General features: G+C 43.6%; 1 long non-coding RNA gene across 1 annotated transcript; it reads left to right on the top strand.

Moving 5' to 3' along the window:
* Nucleotides 1-8,463: 8,463 nt before the first annotated feature.
* LOC106599835 (uncharacterized) lies at nt 8,464-13,460 on the top strand. The gene is made up of 5 exons (XR_006762237.2): nt 8,464-8,537; nt 9,364-9,418; nt 10,170-10,202; nt 10,351-10,473; nt 10,756-13,460. It is a non-coding gene; the product is annotated as an uncharacterized LOC106599835 (long non-coding RNA).
* The last annotated feature ends 531 nt before the right edge of the window (nt 13,461-13,991 follow it).

Here is a 13,991-nt window from a genome sequence, read left to right on the forward strand (position 1 = left end):
TAAACATAAAGAGAGACAACAAACACACTTTATAACTGGTGAAAAACTACATCTGATACTTCAATTAAGCAGGAAAAAGCACTTATTATAACAGAGGTGTAGCACTGTAAGACACGTGAATCTCTGTTGATTGTTTAAAACATGTTTCATTCTCAGGACCATGACTACAACATTGAGTATTGGGACACAGGGCAACAACATATCCTGGTCTCTTCTACATAATTCAACTAAACGTTTAAAAAATACATATTTAAAAAAAATTTTTTATATGCAATCAGCAACGTAAAACAAAACAAGAAAACATGAAACCACATTTGCATGTATGTTTTACAATGACATTTACATGCAAACATTCGTTCCACATAACACATCACCAATAAAAAGTAGAATGGTGAGGTATAAGATATTGTCAAGTGTATTTCCAGTGTGAAGAGAGAGGAGTTTGGTAGGAGACCTTACTGGCCGTGAGAGAACAGAAGAGTGTGAGGTCTGTGGTTGACATGACCTATAAGTACTGATGGGCAGAGCTGGCTTCCTGCCCTCATGATGCCTCTTCCTAACAACCAACACATCATTCAATTCACAATAAAATGTGTGAACATCTTTCTGGAGCACACTTAATACACAATAAGGAAAGTTCAAAGATATCACAAATAAAATCCTTTAAAATAAATTCAACAACATAATTTGACGACACTAATAGTCCTATGTCTTCTGTACTTCCGTATGTCCCATCAGCTACACTAAAACCTGGTGAAGGGTTTAAAAATAAATATGTGAACATCTTTTAGGACCAAACGAATTATACAAGAGGACTAAGGTCCTTTTAAAAATGTATTATCAGATTTAAAAAACATAATGAATGTGATAAGCAGACGTTGTTGAGCAGATAATGGATTTAATTTATTGATCTATTGAATACATGAATACACACCTTGTATTGTTGAAACATTATTCTACATTATACAATTAATTAATGGATAATAGGAGTTACTGAAATAAGATACAGCTCTGAACACCCCCACCGCCAACCCACAGCACTCCTACTCCAAGAAGCTTGATACATATGGTTCCAGAGCTGACTCTTTACAACATGTTTTCTGTTCAAACTTTATTTAGACATCTTGAACCGGTGACTGAGAGGAGGGAGAAGAAAGAAAACATGTTTGTGCTTTCTGGTGTTTTTTCAGTGACCCTGATTGAGCAAAGCTCTTTCCACATACACCTTACTCCTGTCTCTCTCCAGTGTGTATGCATTGGTGTCTGCTCAGGGCTGCTGATTGATTAAAGCTCTTCCCACACTGATCACAACTATAAGGCTTCTCCCCTGTGTGTATAAGTCGGTGTTTGGTCACGGTGAAATCTCAGGCAAAACTCTTCCCACACTTATCACAGCTATAAGGCTTCCTCCAGCATGAATCCGCTGGTGAATGACCAATTTCTCTGTTTAGTAAAACTCTTCCCACAGTCAGAGCAGCGGTGGTGACGTTTCTTCCCTACAAGTCTCTGCTGGTGTTTATTGAGACGTTCTGATCTGGAGAGACTCTTCTGGAGAGACGTCTTGTCAGCATCATGTTGTTGTTGAGACTCCCCTTATGATAAGCCCCTCCCACTGAGAGAGCAACGGTTAGGGCTGTCCCCTGTGAAACAAAGATAATGAATAGCAGGTTAACTGATGGGACCTTGATAAATACAGAAAACTGCCTATCAAAATAAACGTACTACCACAGCATCCATGTTATTTGTGATGAGCATATTTGATTCCGATTTTGGACATATTAAGTTTGTATGTGAAAACTATTTCTAAGATGCATACTTTCAGTTTCCCTGAACTCCCTGCACTCGAGCAAAAGAAGGAAGCTTGCGATGCTTGTGCTAGAACATATGCAGATTAAATATGCCTCTATGAATCTGATGAAGGCCTTTATGTGTCCTAATATATTGAAAAATTGCTCAGAACACCAGGTGTTTTTAACAGCGTCACTTTGATTGTCAACTTAAGCCAATTAAGATAAGCAGAGTAAGGTGTTTACGTGACGAATGCCATACTCGGCCTACTGCCATAGCTAGTTTAATGTCAAATGATGAGTGTGCATGTAATCACACTCATTGTAGGAGAACTAGATATTTTGTTGCTTTGACAAAGTCCTTTCTGAAGATTATTATCAATGTGATTAGTGACCCTCATTTTAAGATCAACCTTGTTACATGCACTGAACTCTCATTTTAATATGGTGAAAATATTCCTTAAAAAATATGTTTTCAAAAGAAACATTGAACGTCTAATAGTCAAATCAGAGTAAAAGCAGGTGAGCTGGTTCTACTCTTTTTATCAAGTTACTGCTTTTTGTGGTGCAAAACTGAGCAAGTCAACCCTCTCCCCATACATAGACATGCTAGAAATGTTTTACAATTACATTTTTTTGTGAAGATTGCATTCAATTGCCACTACTTGTTTCACAAAGCGACCTTCCATTCCCCTGTCATAAGCAGTTTTATGGTTCATTTTAATTGATACACGGCCATGGGGTGTTTCATTTTCTCGGCGGACGTCCGTATGGTTTGAGGTACAAACTTTCTGAAGTTCGCTTGGTAAGTCACTGGTAAGCGTAATATCTTGCGTGGAAGTAAACTCACTGGCTGTTTGCAGCCTGGAGCACCTCTCCTCTTGATTGCTCCACTCGCTGTGCGTGGTTGATCTGTATCTTCTGCCCCTGGTTTGTCGTACTTGTTTCGTTAGTGTTACACTACGACTCAGTGTGCATCCATTAGTATGGTGGCTCTTGCTGACACAAACTGTATTTACCTTACACAACTTGCCCACTGGCTTGTACTATGTGTGTGTTGTGAATTGATTTAACATGCTGCTCCCCGCGCCAGGTTCTCTGCTAATTACCCTGCTGGGTTTCTTTCTTGTTCTTTCCCCTGCAGAGTGTAAGAGTATCATGGTGAGCTTTCCACTACGCTGAGACATTAACTTTGGAGTTCCTTAACGAAGTTACTCCATATGGTGCTGTTTTTACTGCTTGGATATTAAACCGGCTAGGTAATATTGCAGTTGGCCTAAAACAAAAAAACAAATAAATCAAATCCATTACTTGGTTGCTGTTTTTTTGTCTGCCTGTTTTTCCCACATGGGTCTTCCCTGTTTCTTTGCAGAGGTACTGGGTAATTTATCCCTCATCAGATTCCTCCATGCGGATCACGACATAGCTCTCCAGGGCATCGGACCTCTGCTCCATGGCCTTGCTGGCTTGGCTGAGCATACGGCTTCCCTTTGTGACAGGTGTGATGGTGGCATCCCCCCTGGGCATCCGCATACCTCGTGTATGCACTACCTGGGTTTGAGCCACGCGGAGAGGGCGGTGGAGCGCCCTACTGGATGCCTGTTTTGTGTGGTGTTCTCAGAATGCCTGCGCCTGGTGCGATTGGAGGCCATGCACGAGTGGGTCGGCCAGGCTCGGGCTCAGGCTGGGGACGAGCTCCTTCCCTCAGGAGTGGTGCGGGGGCGAGCTGTTCGTCTTTCTACTGGGTCCAGTACCCCTCCCAGGAAGCGTGGCCGGAGCCACCACAGGCAGAGCCCATCTGTTGCCAGGCCTGGACGGGGGCAGGAGTCGGGACCGCTGGGGCCACCTTGATCAGAGGGCGTCAGGAGGTTGATAGCGTCGATGGCGACGGCAGCTTTTCCCTTTTGGCCAGTGATAGGCTGTTCCTGGAGGACGATGCTGGCACTGCTCACCCCTGTGGGCAGGGCTACCAGGCTGACAGGCCATCAGAAGCCTTCAGCAGGGCTTCATCACAGAGCCTACTCACTCAGGTAGCCACTGCACTGGACATCAAACTGGTGGACAGTGATGACTTTCCATCTGTCCCCATCTCTGCTGAGTTCCGCGAGGCGTTGCAGGAGAGCTGGGCCTCTGCCAGGAGGCTCTCTGACTCACAACAGAGACTGGACCATGGAGTTATGTTGCGGGCGTAGTGTCACTCGGCCTCCGGGAGTACCACACCATGATAGCTGCCATGGTCCTCCCGGACCAGGAGATTATAGAGCGGAACCCGCGACTGAAGCCGGGACCCCCCAGGGTCTTTGATGCAGACTTGAAAGCCACATATGGCTCCCTCTGCTCTCTTGGCCGCTTTACCAACGTGGCTATGCTACTGAGGTCATGCGGGGTGCAGTATGTCCTCCAATACCTTCTGATAACCAGGCGGCGAATCGCATCTCTGCATGTCTGTCAGACATATCAGTGTGGATGACGGATCACCACCTCAAGCTGAACCTCGGCAAGACGGAGCTGCTCTTCCTCCCGGGGAAGGACTGCCCGTTCCATGATCTCGCCATCACGGTTGACAACTCCCTTGTGTCCTCCTCCCAGAGTGCTAAGAACCTTGGCGTGATCCTGGACAACACCCTGTCGTTCTCCACTAACATCAAGGCGGTGACCCGATCCTGTAGGTTCATGCTCTACAACATTCGCAGAGTACGACCCTGCCTCACACAGGAAGCGGCGCAGGTCCTAATCCAGGCACTTGTCATCTCCCGTCTGGATTACTGCAACTCGCTGTTGGCTGGGCTCCCTGCCTGTGCCATTAAACCCCTACAACTCATCCAGAACGCCGCAGCCCGTCTGGTGTTCAACCTTCCCAAGTTCTCTCACGTCACCCCGCTCCTCGGCTCTCTCCACTGGATTCCAGTTGAAGCTCGCATCCGCTACAAGACCATGGTGATTGCCTACGGAGCTGTGAAGGGAACGGCACCTCTGCGTTCATCCACCTCTGGCCTGCTGGCCCCCCTACCTCTGAGGAAGCACAGTTCCCGCTCAGCCCAGTCAAAACTGTTCGCTGCTCTGGCACCCCAATGGTGGAACAAGCTCCCTCACGACGCCAGGACAGCGGAGTCAATCACCACCTTCCGGATACACCTGAAACCCCACCTCTTTAAGGAATACCTAGGATAGGATAAAGTAATCCTTCTAACCCTCCCCCCCCCCCCTTAAAAGATTTAGATGCACTATTGTAAAGTGGTTGTTCCACTGGATATCATAAGGTGAATGCACCAATTTGTAAGTCGCTCTGGATAAGAGCGTCTGCTAAATGACTTAAATGTAAATGTAAATGTAAATACCTGCAGTCTCACTTGGATGAGGGCTTTGCAGCCTCTACACTGAGAGGGTATTTGGCCGCTATATCTGCCTGCCATGTGGGGTGGATGGACAGGCCAGTGGGGTGCCATCCCTTGGTCTCCAGGTTTATGAAGGGGGTTCGTCGCCTGCGCCCAGCTAGGACGCTCTCAATGGCGAGCTGGGATTTGGATGTGGTCTTGGCAGCTTTGGCAAAGCCGCCTTTCGAACCGTTGGAGTCTGCCTCCCTGAAACACCTCTCTACGAAGGTGGATTTTGTGGTACAAATTACTTCTATGAAGGGGGTGGGTGAGCTCCATGATGAGGGTGGGTGAGCTCCATGCTCTTTCAGTAAGTTCTGAGTGCTACCGGATGGACCCCGGTGGGAGGAGAATATCTCTTCGCCCCAACTCTTCATTCCTTCCGAAAGTTCTGTCAGACAGGCATGTGAACATCCCTTTTATCCTGTCTGCTTACAACCCCCCGGGAGTGGCGGAAGAGTCTGGCCCTCCCTCCTGCATGCTGTGCCCTGCACGGGCACTGGCTGCCTATGTGGAGTGGACACGGGCAGTGAGAACAACAGACCAGCTCTCTGCTATGGTGAGACAGTCCTGGGGGCTGGGTTATCAAAGCAGAGGCTCTCTCACTGGATCATGGAAACAATTACGACAGCATACTTCCTGGCTGGCAGGCCAGTGCTGGGATCTGTGGTGGCACAGTCAACAAGAGGTGTGGCTGTATCCTGGGCTCTACTGAGAGGAGTGCCCCTCGCTGATATCGTTGCTGCTGCCAGCTGGGCTTCCTCTTGCACCTTTGCTAGGTACTATTGGGTAAATGTGGCACCTTCCTCTGCAGTTGCTTCAGTGATCCTGGGCATCACCTCCCCTTCCGGGGACTGTGCCGGGACCCACCTTCCACATTGACGGCCCCTGAGTCTCGGTCCCGCGCTGGGACTTCGCCGCTTGCTGGCCGGGTCCCTCAAGCACCGACTAAATCTGGTACGGGTATACCAATATATTGGAGTGATCCAATATAGTGAAACATAACGAAGGTTACGTATGTAACCACGGTTATGTGAGCTTTATGGATCACTCCAATCCTCTACGGTGCTAGAGGCACCTCAAAAATGATGTAGAGAACGTGTGTCGCGGCCATGGGTTTTATATTTGGGGGCGGACCCCAGCCATGACACAGGTGTACACGGGAGTTAATCTGTAAGTCCTCACCTTGGATGTATCCCTCCGCCGCAGAGTGATACCAATATATTGGACATATCCATATAGCTCACATAACCATGGTAACATACGTAACCTTTGTTTTGTTGTTTTCAGTAGTCCCCTGTTACTGTCAACCCTGTTACTTTATTTGGCACATAGTATAGTAACATTTTAATTCAATGTCTTGAGATAATAAACATGTTTTCCTAAGTTGAACATGTGCTCTTTATGACAGAAAACCATTACAATGAGCCTGTCCTCCTATATCTCTGCCCACAAGCCTCCTCTGGGGGAAAGAAGGACAGGGGACAGTGGGGTGACCATCTACCAACTACCAACTCCTGTCCAGGAGAGCTACTGCTGTGCAGGCTTTAGTTCCAGCCCTGCAGTACACATTAGATTCAGCCTGCACACTCCTGGCATGTCTTAAATTAGGTAGGCCGCAATACACACATTTAGATATATCACAGGGTAAATGTATTGTGTGTGGACATGTATACTGCTGTATTGCCAATACATACTATTCATATGTATTATTATTATCATTAATAATCATTTGTGATTTCTGAGAATGTGTTTGTTTATTTATTTATACTTCATTTTGGGCTCCCGAGTGGCACAGCGGCACTGCATCTCAGTGCTTGAGGCGTCACTACAGACAGCCTGGTTCGAATGCAGGCTGTATCACAACCGGCCATAATTTTGAGTCCCATAGGGCGGCGCACAATTGGCCCAGCGTCGTCCGTGTTTGGCCGGTGTAAGCTGTCATTGTAAATAAGAATTTGCTCTTAACTTACTTGCCTAGTTAAATAAAGGTTAAATAAAAATATTTTAAAAATTCACCATAGTTGGCCCATAAGCAATGTCTCCCAGTGTAGATCTCCCATTTGGACCAGATCTGGCCTGTCTAATGCTTCACATTGCCAGTGTACAGGTAACTGCCAAAATAAAGGAAACACTTCAGTAAATAAGGGATACAAAGTATATTGAAGGCAGGTGCTTCCACCCAGGTGTGGTTCCTGAGTTAATTGAGCAATTTTGGCTACACTCTTAGAATAGTGGACCACAATGGAAACAAGTCTTTGACTTTTTGTGAGTATAATCTTCGTCAATGTATTGGTTGCCTGGTGTGTCTTCTTTATGTATTTTAAATTGTCAAATTACTATTATAAAAAAATATATGATAGAGCAATCTGATGCCCATCTGGAAACTCGATAATGTGTTGCGTAACCATTAGTTACAATGCAACATCTGCAATGTATTCGGCCTGGAACCTTCTAGTACCATGTCTTAATGAGGAAGGAAATGACATAAGCCCTGACTACATTTAATATGTATACCACATACTTAGTTCCTGTTTCCATACTGCCAGTAAGTTGTCTTACAAAACCTCTCCACTTCACTCTGTAAGTACACTTGATGATATCTTATAATATAGTGTTTGATAGTATGTTTTTAGTGATGAACAATACACTGAGTGTACAAAACATTAGGAGCACCTGCTGTTTCCATGACATAGACTGACCAGGTGAATCCAGGTGTCACTTGTGAAATCCACTTCAATAAGTGTAGATGAAGGGGAGGAGACGGGTTAGAGAAGGATTTTTAAGTCTTGAAATAATTGAGACATGGATTGTGTGTGTTTGCCATTCAGAGGGGGTATGGTAGTAGGTGCCAGGCTCACCGGTTTGTGTCAAGAACTGCAATGCTGCTGGGTTTTTCATGCTCAACAGTTTCCTGTGTGTATCAAGAATGGTCCACCATCCAAAGGACATCCAGCAAACTTGACACAACTCTGGGAAGCATTGGCGTCAACATGGGCCAGCATCCCTGTGGAACGCGTTCGAACACCTTGTAGAGTCCATGCCCCGACAAATTGAGGCTGTTCTGAGGGCAAAAGGTGGTGCAACTCAATATTAGGAAGGTGTTCCTAATGTTTTGTACACTGTGTATATTCTGTTAATAATTGATCTCAATGCTACAGTCAGGATTGTAAGAATTAAATGGATTTGAAGCAATAAATGAATAATTATGTGTATACAGTGCTATGGACAGATCTTACCTCATTTGATGTATAAGGTGTAGTAATTCACCAGCTATAGTTGACTACCTTCATGTTGCTAAGGCTGTAGGGTGGGAGATGCAACAACCGCCTTGAGAACAGCACGAAGTGTGTTGGTGGTCTTTCTCTGGTCTGTGGTAGGTATGGTCTCATTCATAACTTTTCAGTAATCATATTTCTCCTATCCTTTGCTATCCAATGTATAGACATTTACAAATTGCTATATAACAATTCACAATAAGTAGCTTCCGAAGGTTTTTCCTGGTGTGCATTGTTCATTTCCTTGTTCATATTCATAGCTGTCCCAAGCAGAACAAATATATTTAAATATACTTAAATTAATATATTTTATTACATTTAAGTATGTCTGTGACAAATATACCTAAGTATATTTAAAATGATCTAAATTGGAGCAATTTTAAAGAAATAAATTACATGTATTTTATTTGCATTATGTATATTAAATACATTTAAATGATCTATTTTGGCACACATTGGCACACATTTTTTGTACTTCAGTATATTCTTAGTATATTAGATAAAGAGCAAAACAAGTACTTTGAATACACCTTAATCAACCCCTGTGTGTTTCAATGGCATAGGCTTAAAGGTAATTCAACACATCAGGTATCCACTTCCTGTCAGAAAATGTCTCAGGGTTTTGCCTGCCAAATGAGTTCTGTTATACTCACAGACACCATTCAAACAGTTTTAGAAACTTTAGGGTGTTTTCTATCCATATATAATAAGTATATGCATATTCTAGTTACTGGGTAGGATTAGTAACCAGATTAAATCGGGTACGTTTTTTTATCCAGCCGTGAAAATACTGCCCCCTAGCCCCAACAGGTTAACAAGAAATTTGGAATGGTTGAAAAGCGAGTTTTAATGACTCCAACCTAAGTGTATGTAAACTTCTGACTTCAACTGTACATGTATTTAGATGTCTTTATATTTTTTCAGTCGTGGCAAGAAAGGAGATACATGGACAGCATATCTAAACCTGAGTCGAGTAAAGGTAAGGAGGGTTCACCTAGGGAGCTCCTACATTGGCGGCACGTAGCCTAATGGTTAGAGCATTGGGCCAGTAACTGAAAGGTAACTGGATTGAATCCCCGAGCTGGCAACATAAAAATCTGTCGTTCTGCCACGGAGCAAAGAAGTTAACCCACTATACCCTGAGAGCTGAAGACGTGGATGTTGATTACGGCAGCCCCCTGCACCTCTCTGATTCAGAGGGGTTGGGTTAAGTGTGGAAGACACATTTCAGTTGAAGGCATTCAGTTGTACAACTGACTAGGTATTTCCCAACACCTCTGAATCAGAGAGGTGCGGGGGGCTGCCTTAATCAACATATTCGGCACCCGGGGAACAGTGGGTTAACTGCTTTGCTCCAGGGCAGAACAAAATATTTTTACCTTGTCAGCTCGGGGATTCAATCCATCAATCTTTTGTTTACTGGCCCAATACTCTAACCACTAGGCTACCAAACTCATCATTTCAAATGCATCTATAACATCTGATACAAGTATTCTATATGTATTAGGTACTACTACGGTGGTAGCAGGTGACCCCTCCTTTAATAATCAGATTTCATAAATGTACAGGGTCCATTTTGACCCAAGACAACAATCCAGACTAAGAATTTACCAAAGGTCAGATCATAATGAATACTAGTATTATATGGACAGAGTCAATATGATCCCAGATCAGCACTCCTACTCTGATGGTGAATTCTCTCTCTCCGATAATCCTTTCTATAATTTCAGATTGACCCCCTGATCTATGATTCGTAGATGTGGGTGAGTGGACTTGCAGATCTGGGACTAGCCTAGCAACAGCATCTCTTCTCAACTATTGGCAAGGATTTATTTGACATCCAATCATCATGAGAGATGCTTTATTCTGCATTAAACACTTCTATTGTGGTCCCTCCTCAATATATTACAGGAGAGGTGAGCACCTATCAGTTCCTGCTGCTGTCCTTCACCCCTCAGTGCAGACTTCTGACCATCGCTTAGGCCAGGAAGAAGTCAGCCAAGTTCATCGCCATGCAACGCACTACTGATTGAGGTAGACTGTAGTTTGAATAGCAACTGACTGACTGACAGGCAGGCAGACACACACACACTCACATTTGACCTTTCTAAATGTAACGTAATAATCGTCAGAAGACGTACAATAGAGAATGATTATATTCCTTCAGGGGACAGAGCTGTAAGGGAGCTGTTGCATGTTTGAAAATGTAGAGAAGTTAATTCTTGAAAACATTATTTTCTATATTAGTTTAGGGTTTATCAAATCCTGACCTGAAGTGTGCCTTTCAACTAATCTATTTTGTTTTCCAACCCTCAGGAGACCATGAGAAGGGAGTAGGCCACCTGACCAACACCATTGCTGTGTGTGGTTAAAACCTCTCTAGGCTAGGCGTGCCGCTAGCGACCCACCTCGACAACATCCGGTGAAATTGCAGAGCGCCAAATTCAAATGACAGAAATAGTCATAACAAACATTCATAAAAATACAAGTGTTATATATCGACATAAAGATTAACTTCTTCTTAATCCAGCCGCTTTGTCAGATTTCAAAAAGGCTTTACGGCGAAAGCATACCATGCGATTATCTGAAGACAGCGCCCCGCTTACAAAAGCATACAAACATTTTCCAACCAAGTAGAGGAGTCACGAAAGTCAGAAATAGCGATAAATGAATCACTTACCTATGAAGATCTTCATCTGGTTGCAATCACAAGGGTCCCAGCAACATAACAAATGGTCATTTTGTTCAATAAAGTCCCTTTTCATATACCAAAAACTCTGTTTTGTTGGCGCGTTTTATTCAGTAATCCACTGGCTCAAAGGTGGTCAAAACATGCAGACGAATAGATCATAATAGTACCGGTAAAGTTTGTCGAAACATGTCAAATGATGTTTATAATTAATCCACAGGTTGTCAATTGTCTAAATAATCGATAATATTTCAACTGGACAATAGCGTATTCAATAGAAAGGAAAAACAACGAAGGGCGCACACACAGTCACGTGCACAAACCAGTACTGCATGATTCCCCAGTCCCCTGACAGAAAGGTCTCATTCTTCTTCATTTTTCAGAAAACAAGCCTGAAACAATGTCTAAAGACTGGTGACATCTAGTGGAAGCCATAGGAACTGCAATTTGGGCCCTAACCCATTAGATAATCAATAGGCTTTCAATGAAAAACCACTCACATCAAAAAATCCCACTTCCTGGATGGATTTTTCTCAGGTTTTCACCTGCCATATCAATTCTGTTATACTCACAGACATTATTTTAACAGTTTTGGAAACTTTAGAGTGTTTTCTATCCATGCATATGCATATCCTAGCTTCTGTGCCTGAGTAACAGGCAGTTTACATTGGGCACCTCATTCATCCAAACTTCCCGATACTGCCCCCTATCCCAAGGTTAAGTTTGCTGATGACACAAATAGTCTGATCACCGACAATGACGAAACAGCCTATAGGGTGGAGGTCAGAGAACTGGCAGTGTGGTGCCAGGACAACAACCTCTCCCTCAGTGTGAGCAAGACAAAGGAACTGATCGTGGACTACAGGAAAAGGTGGGCCGAACAGGCCCCCATTAACATCGACGGGGCTGTAGTGGAGCGGGTCGAGAGTTTCAAGTTCCTTGGTGTCCACATCACCAACGAACTATCATGGTCCAAACACACTAAGACAGTCATGAAGAGGGCACAACAAAACCTTTTCCCCCTCAGGAGACTTAAAAGATTTGGCATGGGTCCCCAGATCCTCAAAAAGTTATACAGCTGCACCATCGAGAGCATCCTGACCGGTTGCACCACCGCCTGGTATGGCAACTGCTCGGCATCTGACCATACAGAGGGTAATGCGTACGGCCCAGTATATCACTGGGGCCAAGCTTCATGCCATCCAGGACCTATATAATAGGCGGTGTCAGAGAAAAGCCCATAAAATTGTCAGAGACTACAGTCACCCAAGTCATAGACTGTTTTCTCTGCTACCGCACGGCAAGCAGTACCAGAGCGCTACCGGAGATGGTGTTAAGGACCAAAAGGCTCCAAGCCATAAGACTGCTGAACAATTAATCAAATGCCCACTGGACTATTTACATTGACAACCCTCTCCCCTCCATTTGTTTTGTACTCGCTGTTTATTATCTATGCATAGTCACTTCACCCCTACCTACATGTACAAATGAGGTGCAATAGTGATACTAAATGCAGTAGACTATGAAAAGGACATTCTGAGACAACTTAGTGATGATGAATTTTACAAAAGACTCCCAAAGGACCCTACTAATCAATTCAAGTCTCTGATCCATGATAAATTGTAAAAATTGTTGAATGAAGTGGAAATTACAAAGACAGAATATGAGCATATGAAAGTTGACTGCCCAACCACACCTGTAATATACACTCTACCCAAAATTCACAAGAGCATGACACCACCTATACCAGGCAGGCCCATTGTGAGTAGTAATGGATCTCTGACAGAGAATATCTCTACCTTTGTAGACCATTTTGTGAGACCCTGGGTGATCTCCCTCCCCACGTATACTAGAGACTCTATTGATTTGATCAATTTTTACAAATCTGTTGTCCATATACCTGAAAATTCTATTCTGTGTACTTTTGATGTTACCAGTCTATATACTAACATCCCCTATCAGGGCAGTCTAGAGGCCCTCATGTTCTACCTCAATAAACATCCTCCTAATGCTCTACCCAGCACCAATTGTATTGTGGACTTGGCTGAACTGGCACTACCCTCCAACTATTTTCTCTTCAGAGGAGACTTCTTCCTCCAGACCAAAGGGACAGCGATGGGGAGCACTATGGCTCCTAATTATACTAACCTATATCTAGGAATGTTTGAAAAACAGGTGGTGCTGAATTCAGACCTTAACCCTTTTCTCTCCAATATTCTCCTAATTTGGAGATATTTGGATGACATTTTCTTGATCTATACAGGCACCCAGGAAGAACTTTTGGAAATCCATGCTTATCTTAACTTTATGAATGAACACCTTCACTTCACCATTAACCTCTGGACGGGCTGACATCCAGTTTTAAAATCCTATCGCCATTTGCATAACAATTTTTTTTTTTTTTTTTTTAATTCTTCCAAATATAGGACTATTTTATATCGTTTTATAGATACACCTCTCCTGAATCGAACCACGTTGTCCGATTTCAAAAAGGCTTTACAGCAAAAGCAAAACATTAGATTATGTTAGAGGAGTATATCGTAAAAGTAGCCACATAGCCATTTTCCGACCAACCACATGCATCACAAATAACCAAAAAACAGCTAAATGCAGCACTAACCTTTGACAATCTTCATCAGATGACACTCCTAGGACATCATGTTACACAATACATGCATTCTTTTGTTCGATAAAGTTCATATTTATATATAAAAACAGCATTTTACATCGGCGCGTGACGTTGACTATTTTCCCTCAAATGCGTCCGGTGAAACAGCGCTACAATTTACTAAATTACTATTCGAAAACATTTTTAAAATGTAATATTGTCATTCTAAGATTTATAGATTAGCATCTCTTGAAA

This window comes from Salmo salar, chromosome 02 (genome assembly GCF_965601325.2).
Source record: "Salmo salar chromosome 02, fSalSal1, whole genome shotgun sequence".
In the NCBI taxonomy this organism is placed as follows: domain Eukaryota; kingdom Metazoa; phylum Chordata; class Actinopteri; order Salmoniformes; family Salmonidae; genus Salmo; species Salmo salar.